The sequence below is a fragment of the Clytia hemisphaerica genome, unplaced genomic scaffold (assembly GCF_902728285.1).
Source record: "Clytia hemisphaerica strain Z4C2 unplaced genomic scaffold, Clytia hemisphaerica genome assembly, whole genome shotgun sequence".
Lineage (NCBI taxonomy): Eukaryota > Metazoa > Cnidaria > Hydrozoa > Leptothecata > Clytiidae > Clytia > Clytia hemisphaerica.
The window spans coordinates 522,039-535,395 of NW_027103708.1; positions in this window are offsets into that span (position 1 = coordinate 522,039).

Below are 13,357 nucleotides of genomic sequence, written 5' to 3' on the forward strand. Positions count from 1 at the left end.
CCTTCCATGAAAATTACCATTTCATTTCTCCTTCTTCCTTCTTTCGGTTTGTGGTTTGAATTTTGTGAATTAGATTCTTTGATGACTGGTTTCGGTAGTGTGGTTGATCATATTCCTCCGAATTTCTGTGTGTTATCTCGCCTGTACATAAGGCCAGTACATAGTTTCATCCCCCTATGTTTAGGGGGGGGGGGGTCTTCAAATTCTCAGACAACTATGTATAAAGGGGGTTGAAAAAGTCTCAATTATTAGGGGTTTGGCCTTTAGGGGGGTATGGTACACACTGAGTATGTATTACATACCTAAAGAGTGATCCAGTAAAGAATTATCTAAAGTGTCATTTATTAAATAAATTTGAATGCTTCTAAATCACATTTGTTCCACCAAACACATTTCTATGGTATATCTAGATGCTTTAATTAGGTTAGTGTGGGTTCTTAAATTCTGGCCTACACGTACTCAGCGAGCATGGTTGAGGTAGAAACTGTCAAATTTCAGGTGTCATTTGCTCTTTTTCCCTTAAAAGCAGGTTCAACCATTATACAAAACAAACAACCAAGTCCAAGAAGTAGTTCACAAGAAGTATGCCATTTATGGAATCGAAGATTTGTCATTATCATTTCACTTAACCTTTCCACTCTGCTGTTTTTTATATTTTTACGCCGTCCACCCGCAACACTTTTTTGAGAAATGGACATGTTCGGTTATTTTGTCATGACTCAAGAACTAGAAATCTTTTGCTAATTAAATTCTGCAGCTTTTAGGTTGGGTACCAATTCAAATGAAGTACTCTAACTAAAATGGTAGCTCCATTTACCAAAATTTTTTTCCTCGTTTTTTTGGTATTTTTTACTTCCTATGCAAAAAAATGGGGGAAACTTTATCATTAAATCTTTCTTTAGTATTTTATCATTATATACTTACTCCTGAAGCCATATACCAAAAATTAGCATCCAAAAAAATTCTACTGCTCACAATGGCTTTCCAAACATCAGTCACTTTTCTCAGAAATCAGTGTTTTTCCGTCTGCCATTTTGAATAAGTATTTTTCTTCGAAAGATCATAACATTACATCATTGTATATAAACGGAAAGCTTAGACTCTTTACTTTATTTTTCTTTTTTTTCTGAACGATTACCAAGCAAGCCAATAAAAGATATGGCGCGAGAAAAACGTGTCCATCAAATTGCGTATATGTACGGCATTCGGGTTTAACCCTATTCGGCCTAGGGGGGGGGGCTCTTTCTGTTCGGAGGTCAAACTATTGGTAATAACTCCTGAAATAATAGAGCTTTTGCCTTGAAATGTTCTGTAAATTCCTAACTTTTATTTAGCTTCAAAATAAAAAAAAATTTGACACCTAAAGATTTTCACACCTTGAGCATGATGGCATTTCTGACAGTAAGGTGTCACAAAAATTGACACTTTTCCAATACAAATTTATTTTTAATGTCAAATATATCGTTTAAACCGTAATTTATTGAATATTTAGGATAAAATAAGCATTTTAAACTCAGGCAACTTTTTTCTAAAGCTTTTGTTAGAATACAATAGTTATTTATAAGAACAAAGGAAATTTCCGGTTTTTGCTCACTTTGGGCATGATGAGTGACGTCATCAAAAAAAAATTTTGTCAAAAGTTACCTTACGTTACAAGGATCTTGTGTGCCAAATTTCATCCAAAAAGACCCCCTAGATCAAAAGTTAAGGGGTGGTACAGGAAAAGCCCCCCCCTAGTTCTGAACCGCCCCTAAAAGCCTAGGTTGAATAGGGTTAAAAAGGTTAATTCATATAATTCTTAATTTTTTTGACTAAAAACGTGGAACTTAATCATAATCTTGGAGAATTTCGGTCAACAATTGATCATTGTTGATGTTCATTTTCAAAGTAATCAACGTTCAATCACTACGAAATTAAAAAGTAGAAAAATGAATTTTACGACGTTGTATACACTAAAACCGAGACGTAAGAGTAGAAGAATTGAAATAAAACAATCAAATTTGAAAAAAAGATTTAATATAAGGCGAAAATAAAAAAAATGTAGTGTTTCCGGCATGCGGGTGAAGGAAAAAAGCTCTCATGCGGCCGGCCGGAAAATATATTTTTTTCTCTATTTTTGATAACTTAAGATCATTGAAATAACTTTATTAAAGATAAATTTTATGTACAAACAGTATGAAGTAAGCCTGAGTAAGCCCTGAATACTAAAGTATCAACTTTTAACGAACAAAACTTGATTTACAAACAGGAATATCTAACCAAACGACGTTTGATAGCTTGAACGGTCAACTTAATCTTCTTTATGATGAACCTATAGTCTGCGGCCGGGTCAGGAAATTTGTTTTTCACCCGGCTGGTTACCAGAAACACTACATCTTTTTATTTTCGCCTAATCAAATATAAAATTTGCGTATCATCTTTGTCTTTCAAATCAGGATTGGCTCCTTTGACCAACAACCATCTGATGACGTCATGATTGTTTTATCATGCTGCATAATGCAATGGTGTGTCTTTCCATTTGTTTTTCCATTGATCAACATTTCGATGGTTTGTTGATCGAACCTTTCCAAATAGCGAGCATTTCCATTCAAATCAACATTATGGAGAACTTCCTTACTTTATTAATTCTTGAATGCTAGCTCATTTTTGAAAAAAGTCACTATCGAGTGTGACACATTTTTCCTTTGTTTAATTTACAAGAAATCCCATATCGACAATCAAACTCAAACCTAACGAGTCTTTCACTCGTAAAATAAGACAATCAAATAAAAAAAATCACTTTCATTTTTTTTCTTATAAAAAAACTCAAAATTAGCAATAGGGAATTTTATAAGAAGTTAGACGTGATTTAGAAAGAACCTTGTAAAAACTTAAAAAACACTCTGATACAGCCGATATACTGTATGCTTGTAAAGACAAGAAATAAATCAAATATTTAGCATTCAAGTTCTATCTATTTAAAATCATAAAATAAATTATAAATAATTAACCGAAAACTTTTGAAGATAATCGTGTTTTCTATTCATGTTTCCAAGAACATATAAATGTTCTGCAATAATCATTTAAGTCAGTTTTTCTGATCATATGAATTAAAAAAAGTTATGTTGATATACTTTTGAATGTTTAGATATAACAATTTGTTACAAAATATTACTAAGAATATTATACAACAGCGTACGAACAAGCACCAAAGATGACCAACAACCGCTCTTGTTGTCTAGACCTAAAGACAAAGATCGAAAATGTGGTGTTTTCTGGAAATTTTTATTTGTTGCCAGAATTTTGCTCCATTAAAGGTAAAATTCCAAAGTGGATATTGAAACCACCTTTTTGTCATGTAAAGTTCACTTACCATCTTTGTCTTTCTTATCAGGATTGGTTCCTTTGAGAAACAACAATCTGATGACGTCATGATTGTTTTTTTATGCTGCATAACGCAATGGTGTTTCTTTCCATTTGTTTCTTCCATCGATCAACTTTTTGATGGTTTTTTGATCAAGCCTTTCCACATAACAAACATTTCCATTCGAGCCAACATTAAAAACCATGTAATTGCGAATAATGAAATTAAGTAATTAAAAATTTGAAATAAAATATTTAAAATCTAATAATAACTAATCACCATTTTGTTTGTTCATTGATGAAACTTTCCATGTTTCTTCGTGGAAAGTTTCCAAATAGGGAACAAACATATCTATGCCTATGAAGAAAATTTAAACTTTACTTACCATCTTTGTCTTTCAATTCAGGATTGGCTCCTTTGACCAACAACCATCTGATGACGTCATGATTGTTTTTTCATGCTGCATAATGCAATGGTGTTTCTTTCCATTTGCTTCTTCCATTGATCAACATTTCGATGGTTTTTTGATCAAGCCTTTCCACATAAGGAACATTACCATTTGAGCCAACATTAAAAACCGTGTAATTGCGAATAATGAAATTAAGAAATTAAAAATTTGAAATAAAATATTTAAAATCTAATAATACCATGTTTCTTCATGGAAAGTTTCCAAATAGCGTAAGCGAACATATCTATGCATATGAAGAAAATTTAAACTTTACTTACTATCTTTGTCATTCAATTCATGATTGGCTCCTTTGGTCAACAAGCATCTGATGACGTCATGATTGTTGTTTCATGCTGCATAATGCAATGGTGTGTCTTTCCATTTGTTTCTTCCATTGATCAACATTTCGATGGTTTGTTGATCGAACCTTTCTAAATAACGAACATTTCCATTTTAAACTAACATTATGAAGAACATCCTTACTTTTGTTATACACTAGACAAAAATCTTGTGTTATTTAAGTTCCATGAAGTAAGAAATTATAAGATTTGAAAATAAGAAAATGAAATAATAGATTTAAAAAATTAACAATAACTTATCACCATGTTCAATCCAACTGTCCATTCATATTCTGGGTTATCTGTTGCAAATTCTCGGCACGTTTCTCCCTGTTGGGCATATCCATTCCAACATAGATTCGATATTACGAATAATAAAATCATGAAATTGAAAGTTTCAAATAAAATATTAAAAATCTAATCATAACTAATCACCATTTTGTTTGTTCATTAATAAAACATTCCATGTTTTCTTCATGGAAAGTTTCCAAATAGGGAACATATCTATGCCTATGAAGAAAATTTAAACTTTACTTACCATCTTTGTCTTTCAATTCAGGATTAGCTCCTTTGACCAACAACCATCTGATGACGTCATGATTGTTGTTTCATGCTGCATAATGCAATGGTGTGTCTTTCCATTTGTTTCTTCCATTGATCAACATTTCGATGGTTTGTTGATCGAACCTTTCTAAATAACGAACATTTCCATTTTAAACTAACATTATGAAGACTCGAGAAGAGCACCCTCTCACCCCAGGCCACACACAAAGAGCCTGGTACAAACAAATCTCGGTAGAACCTCCAATATACTCTGATGGCCTATTCCTTGGATAAGAAATAGATCAGGAGGGTACAGGGGGTAAGATTGGTTCTCTTTGGTGTATTGGATTAAGAGCAAGGGTAGACCTATAGTAATTCCACCAGTACTACTGATTAGGTCGTCTTACTCGATCATCCTGACAAGCGAGCTGTTTACTACTCAGTGGTCAAGCTGTAACTGATTTATGTCTCTCATAGTTCCCTATTTATACTAAAATTTTTTGATATTTTATAATTAAACAATACAATCTTTTGTCCCATTGTTATTTAAGATGACAATGAGAAGAATATAATAGATAATAATACAAGGGTAATAATGTGATTAATCGAATAATGCTTCCATCGTTCTTCATTTAATTCCTTTGTGAATTTTCCTCCAAATTTCCGTTCTTGAATTTTTGTCCTTTTGATGACCTGCAATGGATGCAATTTAAATTAGGGTTTTAGAATATGTTCGTATAATTCATATGTTTATTTTCCACGGAATGTCGTGAATATAGACGGCTATATCTTCTTGGCATATTAAACAATTCCAGTATTTACATATCAAGTTCCTTTTCGGTTTCTTGATTTAGTTTTTATTTTTAGACCATTGTAGTTCGGTCTAGATTGGTGAGCATATTTTTTCCGGGGATGATTATTAAATCTTCTCCGTCTTTGGGGTGATCCATTTCAAAGGTGATTCTGGTTTCGGTTTTTGTTGGTTGATAATCTGGTATTCTTGTTACCCATTCATTTGCTATGTAGTAAACTTTACATATATTCTTTAGCCTGTCGTTTTCGTCAGGTGAGCGTAGTACCCAATCGTTGTTTTCGTTTTTCTTTTGGCAGTCTTCTCTTCTATCAAAAATGTTATAGAGGTCAAAGTAATCTCCATATTGGTCAGCACTATCTTCTTCTCCTCGACAGCGATAAAGATATGTGGTGTCTTCTAGATAACCATCATCTCCACTGGCTCCTTTGAACATTCCTTTTCCTTCTTCTCCCAAATAGATTTTTGGATTTATTCTCAAGAGTGAATCGGTAAAGATTCCGTCTGGAATAGAGGGGATGAGATTTCTTATGAGACTGCAGGTGGGTGCTTCACAAAATATTTGTTGGAGTTTACTATTCCTTTCTCTGTGGAAGGATAGGGTTTCTTTAGAGGCGTTGGGATGTGTAAGGTTGAAGGCAGTTTCTGTCCACTCTGACAGGAATTCTCCTTTTTTTGTGAAAGTTCGTTCCAGGTTGTTACTGTTGTTAGGTCCCAAGTAGGTGATAGTGTTTTGTTTTTCGTCATAATAATTGGGCGATCTGTTCAGGATTGTGTGAATTATGTTTAGTGGTAGATAGTGAGTGAACTCGTATTGCATTTGGTTGCTGGTAAGGATTACAATTTTCTTGAAAGTTTGGTTTTCATTGAAGTAGATTCTGAATAATATTATTCCTTTTCTGATTGGAAATGCTCGAATTCTTTCTGCTGTGTCAAAGTGTTCTTTTGGGATCACTCCTTTTTCTTTTACGGTAGGTAACGTCAGTGTGGCGTTAGGCTTTCGTGGCCATTCGTCAGTCCAAATTAAATCTTTTCCTGTGATTTTAAAAGGCTGAAGGCTCTTTACCTTTTTTAGCATCATTTTAAGGAAGTGGTGGAAGGCTTTTCCTTTCCAATCACCTTCTTTTCGAGTGCAGTATGACATTTGGGTTTCTATCACTTCGACTGTCATTTTGTCGTGATGTCTAACCAAGTGCTTTTCGATGATTTCGTCTAATATCGCTTCCCTAGTATATGGCATTTGGGGATTTGATTTTTGGAGCGACATTAACTTTCCTTTTACTAGTTGTCTTTGATAATATCGATTCTGGTACTTTGCGTCGGCGTTTCTACTGATCGTTCTTGTTAGGCAGCTTAGTATTCTTGGTCCGAATATGTATATTGCCAGCACTGTTCCTCCTATTATAGCGATGGTAGTTAGCACAGCCTCTGCTGTTTTCCAGAAGCAGCTTAGGGAGTCGTACCAGGCACATTCGTCTTTTTCAGTGTTCTTTTCTGGTTTTAAGGATCCGTCTTTTATGTCGTTTCTTACATCATTGATTGCTTGTTTTCGGTCCTTGATTTCTGTGTTTATTTTGTGGTCCAGATGTTTTACGTCATGTTTAATGACCTTGATATCTTGTGAATTCTGGTTGATTTTATTTTCATCACTATTCAGTCTTTTCTTTATTTGGTTTTGGGTTATGTTCAGTCTTGTGATGGAATGCGTGTTTGCATCAATTCTTACGTCCATGGTTTTTTCTTTTTGTTTAAGGAGTTCTTGTTCATTTTGGATTTTAGTTTGGTTTTTTTCTAACTCTTGGATTTTCTTTTCATCTCTTTTTCTTTTATTCTTTTCCAGATTCAGTTCTTTGGTTACGTTGTTTAAGGTTTTCGTCAGGATCTTTTCCTGATCAATTATCTCCTGGTTTTGCTCTTTCAGTTGTTTTGTTTCGTTTTGGACTTGTCCTAGTTTTTCTTTCATTTTTAATTCTCTTGTTTTCCAGTAGTCCTGTCTGGTGGTCAGGTTTGCTACTTTGTTTAGAATATTCTGGTAGTCATCCTGGAGGTCGTCCAAGTATTTGTTTGCCTGTTGTTGGTTCTGTCTGAGTTCGTTTTCAGATTTGGTCAGGTTGTTATAGTCCTGGGTTAAGATTGCTTCGTTTTCTTCAATATTATTGATTCTTTTGGCTGCTTCTGCCCAGTTTTTTCTTAGTGTTTGTTGTTCTTTCTCTAGCTCGTATGTTTTCAGATCTGTTTTTATCTGTCCATCTATTAAGCCGGAGATGGTATTTCCTTCATATTGGACTGGGTTGAATTCGTCCGTAGTTTGTCCCACATCCTTTTTTGTTAGTGTTTTGACTCAATCATTTTTTAGAGACATGGTTCGAATCAAGGAGCTGTTTACTTCTTTTATTGTGTTGTTGTGGACTTGGAAATATTCTTGTCCATTTTTGATGAAGTAATTGATAGGTGAGGTGATGGTAGGAGATTGTTTTCGTAGCGTCCTTGTTCGAATGTCTAGAAACCATACTGGTTCGTCTATGAGCCCTGGCCTTTTGATTTGTAGGCCTATTTCTAGTAACCGGTTTAGTTTGAAATAAGGTGTTGTCTCCAGGCCATTATCCAACGTGTTCTGGTTATTACCCCTCCCCTCTCCAGAGAAAGAAGGAACAAGGGTCGAGTCATAGATTGTTATACACTAGACAAAAATCTTGTGTTATTTAAGTTCCATGAAGTAAGAAATTATAAGATTTGAAAATAAGAAAATGAAATAATAGATTTAAAAAATTAACAATAACTTATCACCATGTTCAATCCAACTGTCCATTCATATTCTGGGTTATCTGTTGCAAATTCTCGGCACGTTTGTCCCTGTTGGGCATATCCATTCCAACATAGATTCGATATTACGAATAATAAAATCATGAAATTGAAAGTTTCAAATAAAATATTAAAAATCTAATCATAACTAATCACCATTTTGTTTGTTCATTAATAAAACATTCCATGTTTTCTTCATGGAAAGTTTCCAAATAGGGAACATATCTATGCCTATGAAGAAAATTTAAACTTTACTTACCATCTTTGTCTTTCAATTCAGGATTAGCTCCTTTGACCAACAACCATCTGATGACGTCATGATTGTTGTTTCATGCTGCATAATGCAATGGTGTGTCTTTCCATTTGTTTCTTCCATTGATCAACATTTCGATGGTTTGTTGATCGAACCTTTCTAAATAACGAACATTTCCATTTTAAACTAACATTATGAAGAACATCCTTACTTTTGTTATACACTAGACAAAAATCTTGTGTTATTTAAGTTCCATGAAGTAAGAAATTATAAGATTTGAAAATAAGAAAATGAAATAATAGATTTAAAAAATTAACAATAACTTATCACCATGTTCAATCCAACTGTCCATTCATATTCTGGGTTATCTGTTGCAAATTCTCGGCACGTTTGTCGCCGTTGGGCATATCCATTCCAACATAGATTCGATATTACGAATAATAAAATCATGAAATTGAAAGTTTCAAATAAAATATTAAAAATCTAATAATAACTAATCACCATTTTGTTTGTTCATTAATGAAACTTTCCATGCTTTCTTCATGGAAAGTTTCCAAATAGGGAACATATCTATGCCTATGAAGAAAATTTTAAACTTTACTTACCATCTTTGTCTTTCAATTCAGGATTAGCTCCTTTGACCAACAACCATCTGATGACGTCATGATTGTTGTTTCATGCTGCATAATGCAATGGTGTGTCTTTCCATTTGTTTCTTCCATTGATCAACATTTCGATGGTTTGTTGATCGAACCTTTCTAAATAACGAACATTTCCATTTTAAACTAACATTATGAAGAACATCCTTACCTTTGTTATACACTAGACAAAAATCTTTTGTTATTTAAAGTTCCATGAAATAAGAAATAATAAGATTTGAAAATAAGAAAATGAAATAATAGATTTAAAAAATTAACAATAACTTATCACCATGTTCAATCCAACTGTCCATTCATATTCTGGGTTATCTGTTGCAAATTCTCGGCACGTTTTGTCGCCGTTGGGCATATCCATTCCAACATAGAGAAAGACAAGAAAGAAATCAAATAGATTTAGCAGGCAATAATTAACCGAAAACGTTTGGAAGAGAATCGGTTTTTATTCATGTTTCCAAGAACATAAATGGCTGCAATAATCATTTAAGTCAGGGTTTTCTGAGCATATGAATTAAAAAAAGTATGTTGATATACTTTTGAATGTTAATAGAAAATTTGTTACAAAATATACTAAGAATATTATACAACAGCGTACGAACAAGCACCAAAGATGACCAACAACCGCTCTTGTTGTCTAGACCTAAAGACAAAGATCGAAAATGGGGTTTTCTGGAAATTTTTTATTTGTTGCCAGAAATTTTGCTCCATTAAAGGTAAAATTCCAAAGTGGATATTGAAACCACCTTTTTGTCATGTAAAGTTCACTTACCATCTTTGTCTTTCTTATCAGGATTGGTTCCTTTGAGAAACAACAATCTGATGACGTCATGATTGTTTTTTTATGCTGCATAACGCAATGGTGTTTCTTTCCATTTGTTTCTTCCATCGATCAACTTTTTGATGGTTTTTTGATCAAGCCTTTCCACATAACAAACATTTCCATTCGAGCCAACATTAAAAACCATGTAATTGCGAATAATGAAATTAAGTAATTAAAAATTTGAAATAAAATATTTAAAATCTAATAATAACTAATCACCATTTTGTTTGTTCATTGATGAAACTTTCCATGTTTCTTCGTGGAAAGTTTCCAAATAGGGAACATATCTATGCCTATGAAGAAAATTTAAACTTTACTTACCATCTTTGTCTTTCAATTCAGGATTGGCTCCTTTGACCAACAACCATCTGATGACGTCATGATTGTTTTTTCATGCTGCATAATGCAATGGTGTTTCTTTCCATTTGCTTCTTCCATTGATCAACATTTCGATGGTTTTTGATCAAGCCTTTCCACATAAGGAACATTACCATTTGAGCCAACATTAAAAACCGTGTAATTGTGAATAATGAAATTAAGAAATTAAAAATTTGAAATAAAATATTTAAAATCTAATAATACCATGTTTCTTCATGGAAAGTTTCCAAATAGCGTAAGCGAACATATCTATGCATATGAAGAAAATTTAAACTTTACTTACTATCTTTGTCATTCAATTCATGATTGGCTCCTTTGGTCAACAAGCATCTGATGACGTCATGATTGTTGTTTCATGCTGCATAATGCAATGGTGTGTCTTTCCATTTGTTTCTTCCATTGATCAACATTTCGATGGTTTGTTGATCGAACCTTTCTAAATAACGAACATTTCCATTTTAAACTAACATTATGAAGAACATCCTTACTTTTGTTATACACTAGACAAAAATCTTGTGTTATTTAAGTTCCATGAAGTAAGAAATTATAAGATTTGAAAATAAGAAAATGAAATAATAGATTTAAAAAATTAACAATAACTTATCACCATGTTCAATCCAACTGTCCATTCATATTCTGGGTTATCTGTTGCAAATTCTCGGCACGTTTGTCGCCGTTGGGCATATCCATTCCAACATAGATTCGATATTACGAATAATAAAAATCATGAAATTGAAAGTTTCAAAATAAAATATTAAAAATCTAATAATAACTAATCACCATTTTGTTTGTTCATTAATGAAACTTTCCATGCTTTCTTCATTTCTTCATGGAAAGTTTCCAAATAGGGAACATATCTATGCCTATGAAGAAAATTTAAACTTTACTTACCATCTTTGTCTTTCATTCATTCAGGATTAGCTCCTTTGACCAACAACCATCTGATGACGTCATGATTGTTGTTTCATGCTGCATAATGCAATGGTGTGTCTTTCATTTCATTTGTTTTCTTCCATTGATCAACATTTCGATGGTTTGTTGATCGAACCTTTCTAAATAACGAACATTTCCATTTTAAACTAACATTATGAAGACTCGAGAAGAGCACCCTCTCACCCCAGGCCACACACAAAGAGCCTGGTACAAACAAATCTCGGTAGAACCTCCAATATACTCTGATGGCCTATTCCTTGGATAAGAAATAGATCAGGAGGGTACAGGGGGTAAGATTGGTTCTCTTTGGTGTATTTGGGATTAAGAGCAAGGGTAGACCTATAGTAATTCCACCAGTACTACTGATTAGGTCGTCGTCTTACTCGATCATCCTGACAAGCGAGCTGTTTACTACTCAGTGGTCAAGCTGTAAACTGATTTATGTCTCTCATAGTTCCCTATTTATACTAAAATTTTTTGATATTTTATAATTAAACAATACAATCTTTTGTCCCATTGTTATTTAAGATGACAATGAGAAGAATATAATAGATAATAATACAAGGGTAATAATGTGATTAATCGAATAATGCTTCCATCGTTCTTCATTTAATTCCTTTGTGAATTTTCCTCCAAATTTCCGTTCTTGAATTTTTGTCCTTTTGATGACCTGCAATGGATGCAATTTAAATTAGGGTTTTAGAATATGTTCGTATAATTCATATGTTATTTATTTTCCACGGAATGTCGTGAATATAGACGGCTATATCTTCTTGGCATATTAAACAATTCCAGTATTTACATATCAAGTTCCTTTTCGGTTTCTTGATTTAGTTTTTATTTTTAGACCATTGTAGTTCGGTCTAGATTGGTTAGCATATTTTTTTCCGGGGATGATTATTAAATCTTCTCCGTCTTTGGGGTGATCCATTTCAAAGGTGATTCTGGTTTCGGTTTTTGTTGGTTGATAATCTGGTATTCTTGTTACCCATTCATTTGCTATGTAGTAAACTTTACATATATTCTTTAGCCTGTCGTTTTCGTCAGGTGAGCGTAGTACTTGTCGTTGTTTTCGTTTTTCTTTTGGCAGTCTTCTCTTCTATCAAAAATGTTATAGAGGTCAAAGTAATCTCCATATTGGTCAGCACTATCTTCTTCTCCTCGACAGCGATAAAGATATGTGGTGTCTTCTAGATAACCATCATCTCCACTGGCTCCTTTGAACATTCCTTTTCCTTCTTCTCCCAAATAGATTTTTGGATTTATTCTCAAGAGTGAATCGGTAAAGATTCCGTCTGGAATAGAGGGGATGAGATTTCTTATGAGACTGCAGGTGGGTGCTTCACAAAATATTTGTTGGAGTTTACTATTCCTTTCTTTCTCTGTGGAAGGATAGGGTTTCCTTTAGAGGCGTTGGGATGTGTAAGGTTGAAGGCAGTTTCTGTCCACTCTGACAGGAATTCTCCTTTTTTTGTGAAAGTTCGTTCCAGGTTGTTACTGTTGTTAGGTCCCAAGTAGGTGATAGTGTTTTGTTTTTCGTCATAATAATTGGGCGATCTGTTCAGATTGTGTGAATTATGTTTAGTGGTAGATAGTGAGTGAACTCGTATTGCATTTGGTTGCTGGTAAGGATTACAATTTTCTTGAAAGTTTGGTTTTCATTGAAGTAGATTCTGAATAATATTATTCCTTTTCTGATTGGAAATGCTCGAATTCTTTCTGCTGTGTCAAAGTGGTCTTTTGGGATCACTCCTTTTTCTTTTACGGTAGGTAACGTCAGTGTGGCGTTAGGCTTTCGTGGCCATTCGTCAGTCCAAATTAAATCTTTTTCCTGTGATTTTAAAAGGCTGAAGGCTCTTTACCTTTTTTAGCATCATTTTAAGGAAGTGGTGGAAGGCTTTTCCTTTCCAATCACCTTCTTTTCGAGTGCAGTATGACATTTGGGTTTCTATCACTTCGACTTTCATTTTGTCGTGATGTCTAACCAAGTGCTTTTCGATGATTTCGTCTAATATCGCTTCCCTAGTATATG